Raw genomic sequence first — 20,528 nt, forward strand, 5'->3', positions numbered from 1 at the left:
CTGTCTAGATTAAATGTTGATAATGAAGGAGAACCTGTAGAATATAGCTTTCTGGATGAACATTTGTTTTCAATTTCTACTTATACCCCTTGGTATGCAGATATTGCTTATTATTTGTCTACATGAAAAGTACCTCAACATTTTTCATACAGGGAACAATGAAGGATTATTCATCATAGTGCCCATTACTCATGGATAATAGGATATCTCTTTTATACAGGGGGTGATCAACAGATCTGTCGTTGTGTAGAAGAAAGTGAAATCTATGAGGTTTTGAGAGCTTCTCATGATGGCCCTTGTGGGGGTCATTTCACAGACAAACGAACTGGCCACAAGGTGTTATAGATGGGATATTATTGGCCATCTATCTTCAGTGATGCATGAAACTATGTTCGAAGATGCAATAACTACCAACGGATGGGTTAGCATAGTCTCTCAAATGAAATGCCATTATAGCCACGGGTAGTTCTTGAGCCTTTCAAAAGATGGGCCATTGATTTTGTGGGTCCATTTAACCCACCTTCACATTAGAAAGTCCAAATTTTAGTCTGCACAGATTATGTGATGAAGTGGGTGGAAGCCAAGGCTATAGCAAAAGCGACAGAGCAGGTTGTCTCTAAATTTCTATTTGAAGAAATCTTTGCCAGATATGGTACTCCAAGAGAGATAATTTCAGATGGAGGAGCACAGTTCACGCCACACATGATAACAAAGCTTATGGAAAAATATGGGATCAAACATAGGATAACAACCCCATATCATCCTCAGGTAAATAATCAAGTGGAGAGTACAAACAAAGCATTAGAAAACATTATCACCAAGACCATGGAAAATCATTGCCAGGATTGGGTTGAAAAGCTGCCTGAATCTCTTTGGGTGTATATAACAACATGGCGGAACACAACGGGATTTTCACCATTTGAACTTATTTATGGAAAATCCCCATTGTTCTCGATAGAATTTGAAATCAGTACACTTTGAATAGCACTGGAAGTAGTACTGGATCTTTCAGAAGCCTGGAAACACTGGCTAGAAAAACTAAATGAGCTGGATGAAATTTTTTTAATGGTTGTCTATAGAACTACTACCATACAGCAGCAGAGAGAAAAATGGCACAATAAATTTATTAAAAATAAGGTGTTTCACAGAGGGGATTTGGCATTGCTATATGATTCCCGCTTTAAGGATTTGAAAGGAAAGCTTTGCTCATGATGGTTGGGACCATACAAGATTGATGCAGTATTTGACAATGGGACTATCATATTTATTACAATCAATGATTCTCGTGTTTCTTTCATTGTAAATGGACATCGACTTAGACTTTACCATCACCCAGCCTCCATAGAAGCCTTCATCAAACATGTCTTTGAAAAATATGGATTGAAGGTTGTTGGTGCAGAGGATACCTCCTCTACACCCTTGAATTATATATATATATATATATATATATATATATATATATAGATATATAGATATATATAGATATATATATATATATAGAGAGAGAGAGAGAGAGATATAGATATAGATATAGATATATATATATATATAGATATAGATATAGATATATATATATATATATATATATATATATATATATATATATATATATATATATATATATATATATATATATATGTATGTATATGTATATATATATATATATATATATATATATATATAGATATATAGATAGATAGATAGAGATAATGATGCTACTACTCAATTGTTTGTCTTTTTGCAGGAGCTACTATCAAAGCGCAATAATTGAGGAGCTGAAAAATTTCTTGAGTAATAGGGACAATCAATCCACTAATACTGACCTTCTTGTAAAAATTTCCAAGTAATATTTGTTGTTACTCCGTCGTTACTCTGCCAACTGTCAGGTAGGTCACCAAGTACGTCTCCATTGACCTTTATAGATTTAATTAAATATTTTGTGGACAAGACATTGACATGCCGCTGATGGCTATTTATAAGTTGGGGGGGTGTCATCATAATTAAACAATGGCGTAATTAAAACCGCACTAATTATTAAACCATGAGCATCATTAAACCTTGTGCAATGGTACACTCCATTTTACTATCAATCCACCTCATTCGTTTTCATTTACCATGCTTTTACTACAAGAAGTTAGTCGTTGTCACTCCTCCCAATAATCTACTGGGTCTAAAGTGCTGTTATAGTTTCTATAGTATGAGCGGACTAGCTGTGTGTCATGAACCCAAGGATACAACCCTAGTCCACAGCAATGCAGATGTGTGGTGGATCTTTGTAGAGGCAAGATGGGATTTTTATTTCAACAAATTGCAGGGGTTTGACGAGGGGATCACGGTGGAGTTCACAATGAATTTGGACGAGAATTGGTTGCGGGTTAGAGGATTAGAAATCCCTGTCACAGAGGAGGCCATTGCAGAAGTTAGTGGGTTAACACAGCAGGGGCAGAAGTGGTTCTCAAGGAAGGCTTCATTGCCAAATTACCAGAATTATTTTTGCAGGCTGGAGAAAGCATTGTTTTGAAGGGAAGGGGGTATGACCAAAAGTCCTTGCTGCATCCATGGGGTGAAGTAGAAGGCTCTGTTATGAAATATATAACCTACGAAGGGAAGTTTACCACCCTGTTCAAATACCACTTCAAAATTCTAGCCCACCTTCGATTTCCACAGGCACAAGTTCATTCTATGAACATGCCTTTCTTCTTGATGAAGAGTCTTCAACTTATGATGCAGTACACTCGGAGCTCATTCCAAGTGCTGGCGGTCCTCACAAATCAAGGATTGGTTCGAATGTTCATCATGCATGCATTGACCCAATTTCAAGTACCTTGGACACAATTCCTCGAGATGATAGAGGAAGAAGTGGCAGTTTTTATAGCTACTAGAGAGGAAGAGCCCGAGGAATTAGAGGGGAAATAACTAGCATCTCCTACTAGTATAGCAGGAGAGGAAGAAGAGCCCAAGGAAGAACCAACATCTCCTGCTGGTACAACAGGAGAGGAAGAAGAGCCTGAGGAAGAACCATCATCTCCTATTGGTACAACAACAGAAGAGGAAGAACCAGAAGGATCAGAGGAAGGACCAACATCCCTTGCTAGTACAACAGGAGGAGAAGAGGAACCCGAGAAAATGGAGAAATAAGAAGAGGAACCAGAAGAGATGGAAGTGGAAGTAACAGTTGGAGACAAAGTCGAGGCCTTCACACAAGAACCAACCCCATCTATGGAGCCTATTATTGCAGAAATGGAAGTCGAAGAGACGATTGGTGATACAGTCGAGGTTGTCACACAAGCCATCCTTGCCTGTGGAACCTATCGATGGGGATACGAAGGCAATGGATGGAGTTGATGTTGTTTTGTAGGAATAAACTTTCATTAATGAAGAGAAAGAAGAAGAAGTTATGGTCAAAGAGCTAGCAAGTGATGCTGTTACACCAGGACCATCATCACTTGCCCAAATAAATGTAGATGTTGAAATGAGTGGGGGTGCTACACAAGAACCACCACCAACTCAATCAGGGCAAGGAAATGTGGAAGAGGTAAATCCTGAGGTTGAAATTGTTCCACAAGAACTAGCATCAACCACAGGACAAGAGGCACCACACGAAGAAGGTTGTAAGGCCCAAGGCCGAGGTCTCCTCGGTCACTGTACAAACAGAAGATGTTCCCACCACTTCTGCTGCTACACAGTCTGGTCCTGTGGAACAGTTGTTTGAGGCCCGAGAATTCTTCTTAGCGTTGAAATTCAAAGATGGAAATTTGTCGTGAATGAACAAAAGAAGGAGACAACGAGGGTTCGAGAGCAGGTTGTTGTGATTGTTGCTAAGTATGTAGACCAAATGGACAAATAAAAGTAGAGGCATGAAAAACAACAGAGAAAGATAAGGGTTTTGGAAGGGCAGATACAAGTGTTTAAGGTAGATAAGGAACAAATTTTTACCCTAGAACAACAGGTAATGGCCTATCGGCCTCCTACCCATAGTTACGCTTGGTTTCTTCATGAGCAGTGATTTTTCTTCTACTTGGAAAGCATCTACAAGGATATCAGCAATGAGATCAAGGACCCGATACAATTCCTACGTATTATAAGAATCCATGATATCATGAATCAACATTTGATGTGTGAGCTCTAAATGCATGGTTATTTCTTAAAGGATGACGAGAGCTTCAACCCGGTTCCATTCGTGGGAGATGTGCACCTAAGAGCCTTTACCTCCTACACCATTAACCAGGTTAAATGGAGGAAGGCTTGCGATACCTTTGAAGAAAATCAAGCTACAAATCCACTACTAATAAGGAGGGAGAATGTTTAGCTAGTCATTATTTATAACAAGCACTCTACCTTTCTATAGATTGAGGGGTCTAAGGAATGAATGCTGGCAACACAGAAATGGTGTACTGACCTCTGTGTCAGACAGATAGTCACTTTTCAGGACGAAGCCCTTGATAGTTTCCAAAGAATATGGATGATGTCGTCATCAGCTATTAGAAACTGGGAGCCTTTTGGGGCATCCAATTTTGTACGAGCACTAGAAAGGGTGCCACATTTTTTTGCATGCATTCAGACTTGTGGGGTCCAGTGGATGGGGCTGAGGTTTCAGTTTCCCCTCATTTGGCTTCCAACAGAGCATTACACCCCAACATACAATGTGAGTAATGACTGGTGGAAGGATTTCCTTATGACAGAAGGATATAAACCTTGAGGGACAGAGATGGCCGAAGACTATGACCTTGCTCAGCTGCACACTGACTATAGTCGGTCCAACCCAGATCTAAAGAGATGATGAGTTGCATGAGGACATGCAGAAAGACCAGTTGGGGGGATATGTTGGGTGACAAATTTGCATACTTTTTCCCTCCATTTTTACTCTTTCTCTCTCACTCCTTTGTATCATTTATATTCACTAATTGCTCTAAATCCATAAGGTAAATCCTCTTCGATTACTTTGACAGAATGTTTAATTAATGAAGTAATAGTCATGGAGATTTTTCCTATGCGATTTACTAATCTTTCCATTTCCACAGATCCACTAGTCAAAGGTTACGAGTGCAAAACACAGAAGCGACTCCGAGCTTCCAACATCATATCAGCAAGCGCTGTAACAGCATAACAGATTCCAAGCCTATTCCAGACCTTTCTTGTCTTTCTCTTGGCAACTAGTTGGTCGTTGTAACGATTGTATAATGATAGAACATTAGATGCCATATTGAGAAAAAAGTTTTCTCTATGTATTGTATAAGAAGAGTTTCAATGCTGTGAATGGGGGTTAGACATACAAGATATTCAGATTGTAACTAAAGATTGTTTAAGTTAATTGAATGCAAGTTATTTTGTTGTTCTTCCTATAAGTTGTGGATCCATCGCAGCCCTGGTCAGAGAGTCGGGCCCACTCTTCTGATCAGGTGTTTCATTATTTTTGTGTGTTATTTTTTCATGTGTGTTGATATAATTCAATTATTGTTACATTATTTTAATTAATTGTTGTGAATGCTTTTTATAATTCTGAAATTCATTCTTATTTGTTGTTACAGCGGTTCTTTCATTAACTCTATCATTGAATCTAAGATTGTTGATTTATTTTGTCATTGCTACCTGCATATATTTTGTGTGTTACATTGAAACAAAGTATGCACCCGGATTGATAAATTAAATGTGGAAAGGCATTTCATAGGTATTCACACTCGGACACCAACAGGAGGCGTAACACGAATGGAAATTAGTAACCTCCTGGAAGATTTCAAGACAAACATCCTGAGCACCCACACAATGCAGCTGAATGTCCTATAGGCTAAATAAAAACAAGCCTTAGCAGAACAAAACTTGTCTATTTTTTCCCACGATGTAAAAAGAAGCACAGCCAACGGGAGTGTCCATTAGACATGGATCAGACATGTGCTATCTTTACCAAGGATCATGCCACTGAACAATTTCCATCACTGCCAAGGCTGAAAGTAGTGTTCAGGGAAGCAGAAGAGGAGACAGAGGCAGTATATCTAATGAACCAGTGTCAATAGTGGCAGGCTAAACCTACAGTTATGTCACAAGATGCATCCCAGTTCTTTCCTTCTTCACAGTTTAATAAGAAATAGAACCCTAGGGAAGCATGGCAAGGCCAATCACCTTACTCGAATTGGCAACCTCAGCTATTCCCTATGACACCATGGTCAACTCAATCTTTTCTGAGTAATGGCTGGCCAAATTCTCTTTTTACTCCTGTTTGGCAAGGCAATCCCTATCAATCCCAGTGGCCTGCCTCCACTTCTCAAAATTTGAACTGGTCTAAAAATTGGTAGCGACCTTTAGGAATATCAATACTCCCATGGGGACAAGTCCTCATCCTCAACCTGTACTGTCAACTCCTTATCCATTACAGCAAAATCATCAGCCTCTTCTACACCCTCAATTGCTAGTCCAACTAAATCCAAATCCCAATAACAAAATGTTCTAGTTGGTGCAAATTGTTGAGAACTCAGACTATGAGGTTGAGCAAAAAGAATGTAATGAACTTAGATTGAGGTCAGGACATACCATCCACCTTGAGGAAAACAGGGACCAGCCATCAATGGAGATTGAAACACCACCTGTACATATACCACCACCTGTAATTAATACTGAAATGAAACAAGCAGAAGAGACAGATCAGCATAAAGATCCTGAGGAACTCATAGTAACTTCTCCCCCTTTCCCCGAAAGGTTAACGATACTTAAGCCGATTTTTTACCCACATTTTGATATTGTAGGGGAACTAAAAAATCTTTGTATAAAAATTCCTCTCCTCCAGGTGATCCAAGACATTCCCATCTAAGCTAAAACAATTAAAGAGCTATGTGTAAAGAAGCCTACGAGGAAAGCAAAAACTTCACCCACCATTCATGTTGTAGGAACCTTATCTGATTTACTTTTGGGTGGGGAAACTCTGATAAAGTATGAAGATCCTGGAAACCCCATAGTGATAGTTTAGATATATGGCACTCTTTTCCCAATACACTAGTTGATCTGCATGTAGCCATCAACATTTTAACAACAGAAATCTATCAAGCACTTGGTATTACAGCACTGGAACCAACCACCACCTTAATAGAACTGGTTGATCATTCGGTGGTAAGGCTAGAAGGAACCCTACAAGATATTACGGTCTCTGTTGATTCATGGTAATATCCAGTAGATTTTCTTGTTATAAACCCAAAGAGTCGATTGGATGGGAACCATCTGATTCTAGGCTGACCTTGGCCAGTGACAGTTGATGCTTATATCAGCTGTCGAGAAGGAAACATGGCTATTGCAAAGGGGGACGTTGTAAAAAATCTTGTTTTATATCCTCCTGCCAAGCCAAGTCTGCCCATGATAAAAAAAATGTAAACAACCACCAGCATACCTAGAAGAAATCATCCGTTCACCACTCACAGTAGCAGAGGTACTGGAATTCAAAGACCAAAATGAAGATGACGTTATCAACAATTTTATCAATCAACCAGCTAATGTGAGTAATGTAAACTGTCAAATGTTGAAAGCAATTCTTGATAATGAATCCATCGAAGATACTTTGAAGGATACAGATGATCAACATATCCAGACAACTATTGTTCATATCAACGAGCCTGTGGAAATTGAACTAGGCAAAGTTCTAAACATTAATGATAGCCTGGAAAATGATCAGCAACAAAAGCTCATTCCGGTCCTGAAAAAGTATAAAGGGGATTTTTCCTGGGATTATCACGACATGAAAGGTATATACCCACAGTTGTGTACACATCACATCTATACCGAAAAGGATGCTCGCCCTATCCAGCAACCTTAGCGGAGATTGAACCCACATCTCAAGGACATTGTGAAAGAAGAGTTACAGAAGCTGTTGGATATGAATTTCATTTATCCTATTTCTAATAGCAAATGGGTTTCTCCATTGGTTGTTGTCCCCAAGAAAAATGGGAAGTGGTGTATCTGTGTAGATTACCAGGAATTGAACAAGGCAACACATACAGATCACTTCCCTTTCCCATTTATTGATCAAGTCCTTGATACGTTGGCAGGGAAGCAGTTCATTTCCTTCCTAGATAGCTTCAACAACTACAATCAGATTCAAATTGCCCCTAAAGAGAAATAAAAAACAACCTTCACCTATCCCTGGGGTACATTTGCTTACAAAGTATTACCATTTGGCTTGTGCAATGCCCCTGCCACATTTCAAAGAGCTATACTCAACATTTTTGCTGACCTGATAAATGAAGGACTTGAGCTATATATGGATGAATTTACTCCATATGGGGATGAATTTGATCAAGCACTGCAAACATTAGAAAAGGTTTTAGAATGATGCATTGCTACCAGGTTATGTTAAAGCAATGTCTAGTGTCACATGATGATGATCAAAGGTGTAATCTTGGGACATTATATTTCTGCAGCAGGGATTCAGGTAGATCCACCAAAAATACAGGTAATTATTTTATTGCCTATCCGTACTCAGACAAAGGTACGCAGTTTCCTGGGATATGAGGCTATTATCATAGGTTTATTAAAAAAAAATAGAAATTTTTGTGCCTTTATATGCTTTAACTAGAAATGTTGATTTCAAATGGTCTAACAAATGTGACACAACTTTACAGGTTTAAAGAAGCTAGTCTCGATGGCACTAGTATTACATGTACCAAACTGAGAGCTACCTTTTCACATATCCATAGATGCATCAAATGTAGCTATGGGTGTTGTCCTCAGCTAGGAAGATGACAGGAAACCTTATGCTATATATTATATTAGCAAAAATCTTACTCCTACAGAACTTAATTATGCAGTAACAAAAAAAGCATTCTTAGTTGCTATTTATGCAATAAGCAAATTTAGACATTATATAACTGGCTATCAAGTTTTTCTGTATACTAATCACTCTACCATTCGGTATTTAGAAAACAAACTTATCACAAATGGTCGGGTGACTCGTTGGCTATTTCTTTTATAGGAGTTTGACATTACTATCAAGGATCGTCTAGGGAAGGAAAACCCACTTGTTGATTTTCTGTTGTGAATCTCGAAGGTAAGTGATCCACTGGCAGTAGACGACCAATTTCTAGATGAACATTTGTTTGCCGTGATAGCTAAGATGCCATGGTACGAAGATGTGGCAAATTATATGGTAGTGGGGAAGCTTCCCAGGAATTTGACATCGAGGGAGAGGAAACAAATCATTTAGCGCAGTACCTAATTCTCTTGTATTGGCAGATATCTTTTTCACACATGGTCTGATATGTGTATACACGGTTGCATTTGTGAGGATGAGATTTATGACATCCTGAAAGCTTGCCATGATGAGCCCTGCGAGGAACACTTCGCAGATTGTAGGACAGGGCATAAGGTATTACAGATGGGCTACTATTGGCCCACTATTTTTAAAGATGCTAAGAAATATGCCTAGGCTTGTGATAGTTGCCAAAGGTTGGGTTGACCTGGCCAATCTGATGAAATGCCGCTACAACCCCAACTAGTCATAGAACCCTTCGAACGATGGGCATTGGATTTTGTTGGCCCATTCCATTTGCCATCAAATCAAAAGGCATACATACTGGTTGCCACAGATTATGTGATGAAATGGGTGGAAACAGTAGATTTTCCAAGAGCCACAGAGGAATCTGTAATTAACTTCATTTTTGAGCTATTTGTGCAGTATGGTTTACCATCAGAAGTGATAACAGATGGTGGAGGGAAATTTGTAGGACACAAGATTACTGCCACTCTCAGAAACCATCACATTATACACAAGATCACTTCCCCGTATCACCCGCAGGTGAACAGGTAGATCGAAAACACTAATAAGTTCATTGAATTGATTCTAACCAAGACAGTCTCAACACATTGGTGAGAATGGGCTGCTAGACTGCCAGAGGCCTTGTGCAGGTGAAGTCCGAAAAATAGGTGTTCAATGTGGGTGAAGTCCCAACGACATAACCAATTCAAACAAATGACGTCGGGCCATCGCACACACCACCTCCAAGCCCCAAAATACCCCTTTGCAAGACTATGAGGAAGAGGTGGCCAGGGTATTGGAAAACATGGGGATATTTGGCGAGGGAAGAGAACAATCTAAGAATGTTGAAGGACATAATTGTAGCCCCAACTAGTATGCCTCTGCTGAAAGCCCTCGTTGTGATCAAAAACTGCCATTTATTATTTCTTGGAAGAGTAGAGGGAACCAGTCCATTCTGTGGAAAACCCCCTTGAAGCCGAGGTGCATGAAGAGGAAGTCATTAGAGAAGAAATTCAGACAACAGATAACAGTCCAGTGGACCCCCCAGCTGAAGAAAATCCTGCAGATGAAACTTTGGGAGATGAAAATCAAACAAGTAACACTATTTTTTCTAAGTCCCATGAGGAAGAGGCCTACCCAGAATAAAACTCGAAGAACAATAACTGCTCAGGAGACACCATTTTATTGGGGTATCCTGAGAAAAATTCATGATGAAGAAGAGCTAGAAGGTGAAGATCCATCAGGAGATACAATTCCAATTGAAACCCTCCCTGATGCTAACACAATACCACCTAAGCTTGAACTTGAGGAAAATGCAATTGCACCACTGCTGGTTGGAAGTCCCAGAATAAAGAAGTCCTACAAGGACAGGCTCAGAAAAATGCTTAAAAAGCATAGAAGGCAGAAGTGAATAATTGGGCAGCTAAAACAGTGGTTAAAAGAAGAAATTAGAGCCAGAAAATTGAAAGTGGAAATGGAGACCAGAGGAACACAAACAGAACATTGTTCTAGAAAAGATGTTGAAATCCAAACTGAGATTATTTTAGTTTGTTCAAATGAAACTCAGTCAGAGCCATTTCTTATAGAGGACACTGAAATGCAGACTTAAGACCCCTGTGTTTTCTCACAGGAGACCCAAATGAACTACCCTACTTGGAATGTTGTCATTCCAATTGATGTTGAAGAAGGCATCCCAATTTATTGTTGCATAACTCAAGAAGCAGTCGAGGCTAATGTCCAAACTGAGCCTATGGAGACACAAGATAATGAAGCCCAAACAGAGGATACACATACTTACATTCCCTTAGTAAGGGAGGTATTTACTAGGAGACTGCAGAATGAACTACTGAAGGTTTACCAGGAATTAACTCAACACAACGAGGAAGTAGTGCCCCTACGTATGCAGCGAGAATTAAGGAAAAAGTTTGAGGCACTCACAACTACTGAGGATGAGACCTGTGCTTAGTACATGGCTAAGAAGAAAAGGTTGAGAGAGCTTAGGACAAATTACAAAAGGCTAAATAGTAGTTGTAGACTGTCTTCTCTCTTTATTCAGACACCCTCTCATGCAGAGATCCTGCTACAAACTATGCATTATTCCTCCTGGAAAGGTACCTCCTGCTAAAAATTAAAGATGTTATGGCTAACAAGTCTGTGGAAATCAAAACTACCTCGGAATTTGTCAAGTGCTTCAAAGAGTAGAACAAGCAGGTACAACGCTTCCTTTGTGAACTTTACATGCACAATTTCTTTTTGCAAGAGGACAGAGACAACAACCCTGGCCCCTTTATAGGGGATGTCCAATTCCAGGAATTTCTTTCTTTTGTTACTAACCAACTCAAGTGGGCCAAGGCTCATAATAATTTTAGAAAGCATGAATATGGAATCGACCTATGGGTTAGGGGGGCACCTACAAAACCCCTACATCTCTTTGTCAGGCACAAGAACTTTATGAAGTGATATGGTGTTGTAGGCTAATTAGGGTCATTCCACATGGATATTATACAAGCTGGGAAGGAGTACTTTCAGGAGATCAAGGAAGAAGCCTTGTCTACAGCCAGAGAAAGATGGGAAGTCTCCAACAACACTGTTATAAATAGAGAACCATTTAGATACCGAAACTTTAAAGATGCCTCCTCTCATTTCCATAAATATAGTAACATGGTCTTAACCATGGGGCCTGAGTGGATAGGATGTCGGTATAGAAACCCAATCATACGGTATCCTCCAAATGAATATCGCAGTGACTACAACTTGAAGGATCAAGAAGTAAACTAGACTTTCACTGTACTTAGGAAGAAAAATGGATTCAGAGTTTATAAGGAGGAGGTATATCCTACCTATTCCCTAACTCAGGTGCACCTAAACCATTTAATTTCATGAGGACATGCAACAAGGTAAGTTGGGGAGTATGTTGGGTCAATAAAAAGGTATGTTTTCTCCTTGGTAATAGATTTATTTAGCACTCATCCTCACATGATTATCTTTGTTTATGAATAAAAGTAGAGGAAATAACATCTAAACTTGGGTACATGTAATCAGTAACAAATTAGACGAATCTTAGCAAGAAAAATTGATTTTTAATATCTTTATGTGAAAAATATGTGAATCAGACGTTAGTTGTTCAATTGACAGAACAACAACATCTCATAAAAGGAAAAGACAGTGTCAGAGGCAGAGTAGGACAGCGAAAGACCGAGCAGATTGATGTTATTTTATGACGAAATCAGATTGAGTATTGCGAAATCCTCAAGATCCCCTGATCCTGAGGATTCACTTTTATCTATTTACTTTTCTAATTGTCATATATAAGGCCAAAAGGAAAACTCAACAAAGAGTTCATAATTTCAAAGTTTGTAATTATTCTTTTGGACATATAATATTGTTATCCTGGTGATGTTGTAACTTGATTAATTATTTTAATGAAGAAAGACTATGTTTAACTTATACTTATATTCTGAGTATCTCTTAGCAAAGACTTCTGGAAACTCTAGGCCCAGTCAAGAAAAGATCTATTGCTTCACCTATGTTATAATCCTTTGTATTTATCCTTTATTGTTTGTTAATGTTAATTTAATATCATTTCGCTTACCATGAGGATTGACAATTCTGATTTATATTTGTTGTTCATTTAGATTCAGATTTAGCCGTGTGTTATATACAAGTAATGCTTTTGATTGAATTGGTTATGTGAGTTCTAACTTAGATCTTTGTTCATTCCAAGTAATTTTATCATAGATTTTAGAGATAGAATTGATCGTTTTCTGTAATATGCTTATATAGCCATTTGTTGTTCACATATTATTTTTTATTCTAGTATCGTTTTCTATTCAATTAGGATTTTCCGCTCGATTAGGATTTATTGTTCATTTAGGATTTGATGTTCAATTATCGTTGTTGTTCAATTGTTAACAGTTCTCTTTCATAATTGAGTGACTTAGTTTCCATTCCATTTAATACTGCCAAATGTGATTCTTTATAATTGTATTCAAATGCAATTGCTTTCATGATAGGTCAAGTAGAATTGCAAAGTACGTTATGAATTTCTTTCAGAGTTACTTCTTTCAGAATTGTTTGGATTGAGTTTGAAAAGTTAGTCATTAGCAATTGCAATGATCTGTTATTAGTTAACCTCTGAATTCACTGCATATATAGTGGTGACACTCTTGAAATAAAAATACATGCCTTGGGTTTTCAATTAATGTAGGAGTTAATATTTCCTGTAAAAAGGCATCTTAGTGCACCAACACCACCTACCGCCACCTCTTTGATCTCTGTGAAGCAATGCAGTAAGATCATCTCATAGACTAGGAAATTTATTTCTTTTCTGGTTCGCTCTCAAAGTAAGGGGAAGATCATAGCCACATCCATGGCCCCCGAGAAGGGTTCCTCCATGCAGCAGAAGCAAGTGGATACGATCATGAAAGAATATTGGGACATCTTCTCCTCACCCATAGGGGTACCCTTGCATTGTCAGGTCAATCATTCATTCGATATGACTCCCGGAGCACCTGCACCCAACAAGTCGATATATCATCACTCCATTGTGAAAAATGCCAAGTACAATTATCGACATGATCAACATTGGGTGCCACACAATTTTCAAGTGGACAATAAAATTTGGTTGCATTTGCAAAAATAATGCCTTACCAGAGCCCATCAGAAGCTCAGACCACTCCAATATGGTACTTACACCATTACTAAGGTTTTCGGAGATGATTCTTTGGAGCAAAACATTCCCCCATTCCTTGGCCTGCACCGAATGTTCAATTTGGACCGCCTTCGACCATACTTCCCACCATTACTAGAAACATCAGACATGGCAGAATAACACACATCTACAGAGTTAAATCCAGAATGCATGGAACATGCCACAACTGATTGAATCATGGAAAAATAGATCAATAACATCCGAAAGAAAAGAATCCAACTATATCTATTTGTAGAAGCAAGCCAACTCCTTCACCAGGGTAAGTAGCTCACCAGGGACCAAGTTCAACAAAAGTTTCCTCATCTCATGTAGGAACTAAACGTAATGGGGATGATTGCTTCCTAAGGGGGGAGGAATGATATAGGCGGATATTGGTGGTCACCCGCCTATTCCACTTGGCCCCCACCATTGTTTGTTTCAGTTTTTCAGTTTCCTTATTTGTAGCACAATTTACTATTTTTGGCAATTTTTCAGGCCCTGAACTTCCAAAACCGTTTTGAGGCCCTAAACAACATTTTTGGGAAAAACATGGTCATAACAGATCATGGACCAATTTTAACAACTCAAAAGCTGTATTCCACGGATAGATATTTCTAATGAGGTATTTTGTGCGTCAAACGAAGATCACCCCAGGAATTTGATGTACCAATTTACCCTAACGGGGCCCATAGTTTGGCACTTCATCTCCTAGGGTTAGATTTTTGGATGTTTATGGTTTTCCATTATTTCTCAATAGTAAAAATTCCTTTGAGCCTCATTGTAAGATAGTTCATAGGCATGTAGTCGCCACATCTCTTCTCAGAGATAAGCTACCATTGCCCGAGCTAGTCTTAGTTCCATTCTGTTTGTAAGCATATTTCAGTATTTGATATTAACGAAATGAAGTGTTATTTCTATTGCATCTCTATACTAATGGTTATATCTATAATTTTTTGCATTCTTGTTTAAATCTGGATCATACCAATTCATTATGAAATTGGTACCCATTTTCTTACATCTTTGAAACAAGATACAACGACCCACATCTCTGATCACATCCATGAATGGAGACGTTGGCATTGCCTCATCAAGTTTGAAATCCCTTATGATTTGTTAACTGAATGGTTCACCAAATCATTCATAAACAAAATTGTTGCATATATAGCAATGGGGGGTTGTGTTACATTTTGTTGGGTTCAAGGGCACAGAGGAATTTTTCCTTTTCAGTGTCCTTCTCGGACCTGGGGTTCTAGGCCCTTATTGTTCTGTTGCTGGGTTTTCTGGAGGTGGGGCCAGTTAGGATTTACTTGTCTCAATTTAGCTGCTGCTGGGCCAGTCCATGCATGATAATCAATTTGATTAATCCATGATGACTGCTGACTGTGTGTGGATCCTTGGCTTTCCTAACTCGACGGGCGACATCATGCAATAGAAAATTCAAATAAAATAGAAAATTAACTAAAATTTTCTGTTTTAGGATGGCTAACAATTTGAGCTTGTGGGGTTTTACCACATCCTGACGACCGTCGCATGTGATGTACCATTGCACGATGACTTCCAATTCCTGCCATGGTTTTCTTAACACTGAAGGGTGAATCCCTTTCCCTGTTCACACCAATTCCTCGCCTGGGTCTTGGAACACTGTGACTGCATTGTGCAGAAGGACATGCTTTTCTGTCCACTTTGTTCCCTCATCTAGAAGTCCAGTGACTTTGGCTATGACCGCTTTAGAGACCATTATTTCCCTGCCTCTTACTATGGTGCTGCCATTTTGCAAATTCTATAATAACTCGAGTGTCATTTCTCCATGAAATACATGCACTTTATTCAGATATTGCAACTAGCCGGCACGCTCAAGAATTGCACAAGCCTGGTCCGACACTATGAGCACTGCGAGTTCATTTCGGATAGCTCTACCTCCCATGGATGTTATTTTCCAGTGACTAGTTCACTCGCATGGACTTCTCTTGCACTTTCGTAGTTTAGAACAACAACAACAAACATTAAAGCAATTAACAGGAAAATGACCTTGTTTTGGGAATTAACAACATATACAGTAAATTCATCTATCTCGTCAGCAATATTTGACACAAGCTCATAATCAATCTGCATGGCATCCATAATGATCGTTGTCCTTTCTCCAATCAAAAATAATTTGATAATTATTACACATACATAATCATCACGCAATCCTTTACTCGGAAATCAATTTAATAATTATCACATGATTATCCATAACTGTCACATATGCAGTTCATACACAGACCATCCCCCATTCAATAAGAAAAGGGTGTTCACATCTATCAAGCATGTGAAAAGCAAGAAAAATAATTGGTAATTCATAAATGCAAGCAATGAATCCATAAAAGCGGCGCGATTTATGACAAAGCAATGAAAGCAATACACATATGAGAGGTAAAATGGCCAAAAAATAAAACCAGATATTAAATCATTACGTGAAAAGATTTTCACCTTAAGTGGTATTAGTAACAAATGCATAATTGGCAGTAAGTATTAATGATTGTCATAAAGTGATTGGACGACTATAGTATAATGAATATATAACATAAGTTACCATGCATGTTGGCTTGTAAGAGTGTTGCTGAAATAGGAAATTTCCTTAGAAACAAATGCATAGGTGGTAATAGAATAGAGAGAATTTGGTAGTGTAAGATAATACTCCAATACCACAAGCAGAGCCACTGCTTCCAGCAAGCTTTCATAGCCTCGACAAGGTTGCTTTTTCACCCCACAAATGAGCCAGAATCCTTTTAGTATGTAGATGATTCTTCTTTTCTTGCCATCCAAAGACCACTATGCCGGCATGGTGACCAGATGATCATAGTTCCATTCACCAAGATATAACAAAGAGATCAGAATGGCTCGTGATGATACCCCCTGTCCTCCTGACAATTTTAATTATCAAGAAGGTCATTACCTTGGTTTGGTGGCCAAAAATGGAATTTCACCCATTACATCCTTATGATCGTGGTAGGTTGGCTAATGATGAGACCCCCTATCCTCTTTAAGACAATGTTTGTTGCATTTTCATACTTCTTTATTTTCATTTTTTTCATTTTTTGATGCTTTCATTGTAAAAAGAGGGAGGCTCATTTGCTCCTTAAGATTCAGGGATGGTGTAAGAAGTAAAAAGATTTCAATGAAAGTTTTATACTTTTACCACCATCTCATCATTTCAAAGGGATTTATCCATTTGAAAGCGTGAAAAATAAGCCAGCATGGTTTTAAAATAATGAATCATTTTATGATGTGTCCAAGGAAAAGATGTTCATCCAGTCATTATAGAGATGCACCATATCAACTTTTGAATAAATATAACCATCAAAAGGCTTCATAGGTCATAATGGTATTGACATTACTATTTTTCTTTATGTTAGGCACAAATCCACTCAAATGGTGTTTATTCAAAACATAAAAGAAAAAAGAAATATGGCACAATGACCAGCGATGAATCAATAAAAGAAATCACAATTCCTCTTTAAAAAAAAAAAACACAAAAAGTGTTGTTCAATTGATTGAACAATAATCGTTCAATCTATTGAACAACAAAATCGAAGAGAAAACAAACTTATTTTCAATTGATTGAACATCAATCGTTCAATCAATTGAATGACAAAATTGAAAAGAAAAAAAAAATTGATGTTCAATCAATTGAACAACAATAGTTCAATTGGTTGAACAGCAAAATCGAAAAAAAACGCAAAAGTGTTCTTCAATCGATTTAACAGCAATCGCTTAATTGTTTGAACAACATATATCGAAAATAAAACATGCAAGGTTCAATCGATTGAACAACAATCGTTCAATCGTTTGAAAAACAATCGTTCCATCGTTTGAACAACAAAATAAAAAAACATGAAAGTGTTGTTCAATTGTTTGAACAACAAATAAAGAAAAAAGACAAAAATGTCGTTCAATCAATTGAACAACAATCGTTCAATCGTTTGAACAAAAAATATCAACAAAGAAAAAAAATGCAAAAAGTGTTGTTCAATTGATTGAACAACAATCATTCAATCGTTTTATTAGCAAAATCAAAAATGCGGAAATTTTGTTCAATCGATTGAACAACAATCGTTCAATCATTTGAACAACAAAAATTGCAAAAAATAAAAGGCGCAAAAGTGTTGTTCAATCATTTAAACAACAAAATGTAGGTACTCTGTGCAAGTGAAGTCCCAACGACATACCCAATTCAAACAAATGAGGTTGGGCCATCGCACACACCACCCCCAAGTCTGCAAAATACCCCTTTACAAGACTATGAAGAAGAGGTGGCCAAGGTATTGGAAAACATGCGGATATTTGGCGAGGGAAGAGAACAATATGAAAATGTTGAAGGATAGAATTAACTAGTCTGCCTTTGCTGACAACCTCTGGGAACCAATCCTTTCTGTGGAAAAACCCCTTGAAGCCGAGGTGCATGAAGAGGAAGCCATTAGAGAAGAAATTTAGACAGCAGATACCAGTCCAGTGGACCCCCCAATTAAAGAAAATCCTACAGATGAAACCTTGGGAGATGAAAATCAACTAGGTAACACTATTTTTCTAAGTCCCATGAGGATGAGGCCTACCTAGAAGAAAACCTGGAGAATGATAACTGCTCAGGAGACACCATTTTATTGGGGTCTCCTGAGAGAAAAATTCATGACGAAGAAGAGCTAGAAGGTGAAGCTCCATCGGGAGATATAGTTCCAATTGAAACCCTCCCTGATGCTAACACAATACCACATGAGCATGAACTTGAGGAAAATGCAGTTGCACCACCGCCAGTTGGAAGTCCCAAAATAAAGAAGTCCTATAAGGACAGGCTCAAAAAAAGCTTAAAAAGTATAGAAGGTAGAAGCGAATAATTGGGCAGCTAAAACAATGGTTAAAAGAAGCAATCAGAGCTAGAAAATTGAAAATGGAAATGCAGACTAGAGGAACACAAATAGAACATTGTTCTGGAAAAGATGTTGAAACCCAAACTAAGATTCTTTTGTTTTGTTCAAATGAAACTTAGACAAAGCCATGTCTTGTAGAGGACACTGAAATGCAAATAGAATACCCCTGTCTTTGCTCACAGGAGACCCAAACGGACTACCCTACTATGAATTTTGTCGTCAGATTGATGCTGAAGAAGGCATCCCAATTGATTGTTGCATAACTCAAGAATCAGTAGAGGTTGTTGTCCAAACTGAGCCTATGGAGACACAAGATAATGAAGCCCAAATAGAGGAGACACCTGATTACATTTGCTTAGTAAGGGAGGCATTTATTAGGAGACTGCAGAATTAACTACTGAAGGTTCAACAGGAATTAACTCAGCACAAAGAGGAAGTAATGCCCCTACGTATGCATCAATAATTAAGGAAAAAGTTTGAGACACTCACAACTACTGAGGATGAGACCTTCGCTTAGTAAAAGGCTGAGCAGAAAAAGGTTGAGAGAGCACAAGAAAAATTAAAAAAGTATAAAGAGCAGTTGAAGATTGTCTTCTCTCTTTATTCAGACACCTTGTCATGCAGAGATCGTGCTACGAACTATGCATTATTCCTCCTAGAAAGGTACCTCCTGCTGAAAATTAAAGATGTTAAGGCTGACAAGTCAATGGAAATCAAAACTACCTCGGAATTTGTCAAGTGCTTCAAAGAGTAGAATGAGCAGGTACAATGCCTCTTTTGTGAACTTTACATGCACAATTTATTTTTGCAAGAGGACAGAGACAACAACCCTGGCCCCTTTATAGGGGATGTCCAATTCCAAGAATTTCCTTCTTTTGCTACTAACCAACTCAAGTGGGCCAAGGCTCACAATAATTTTAGAAAGCGTGAATATGGAATCGACTTATGGGTTAGGGGGGAACCTACAAAACCCCTACATCTCTCTGTCAGGCACAAGACATTTATGAATTGATATGGCATTGTAGGCTATTTAGGGTCATTTCACAAGGATATTATACAAGCTGGAAAGGAGTACTTCCAGGAGATCAATGAAGAAGCCTTGTCTGTAGCTAGAGAAAGGTGGGAAGTCTCCAACAACACTTTAAAGTTTCCTCCTCTCGTTGCCATAAATATAGTAACGTGGTCTTAACCATGGGGCTTAAGTGGATAGGATGTCGGTATAGAACCCCAATCATATGGTATTCTCCAGATAAATATCGCAGTGACTACAACTTGAATGATCAAGAAGTAAACCAAACTTTCATTGTACTTAAGAAGAAAAATGGCTTCAAAGTTTATAAGGAGGAGGTATATCCTGCCTATTCCCTAACTCAGCTGCACCTAAACCACTTAATTGCATGAGGACATGCAACAAGGTAAGTTGGGGAGTATGTTGGGTCAAGAAAAAGGTATTTTTTCTCCTTTGTAATAGCTTTATTTAGCACTCATCATCACATGATTATCTTTGTTTATTAAAAGTAGAGGAAATAAAAGTGAAACTTGGGTAAAAGTAATCAGTAACAAATTAGACGAATCTAAGCAGGAAAAACTAATTTTTAATATCTTTATGTGAAAAATACACGAATCATACATTAGCTATTCAATCGACAACATAATAGCATCTCATAAAAGGAAAAGACAATGTCAGAGGTAGAGTAGG

General features: G+C 38.2%; 1 pseudogene; it reads left to right on the plus strand.

Moving 5' to 3' along the window:
- Positions 1-3,397: 3,397 nt before the first annotated feature.
- Positions 3,398-20,528, plus strand: part of LOC149199420 (arginyl-tRNA--protein transferase 2-like) — a 93,290-nt pseudogene continuing 76,159 nt past the window's right edge.

The sequence above is a fragment of the Pinus tabuliformis genome, chromosome 2_1, assembly GCF_031772625.1.
Source record: "Pinus tabuliformis cultivar Carrire ecotype Pingquan chromosome 2_1, CPIR1, whole genome shotgun sequence".
Taxonomy (NCBI): Eukaryota; Viridiplantae; Streptophyta; class Pinopsida; order Pinales; family Pinaceae; genus Pinus; species Pinus tabuliformis.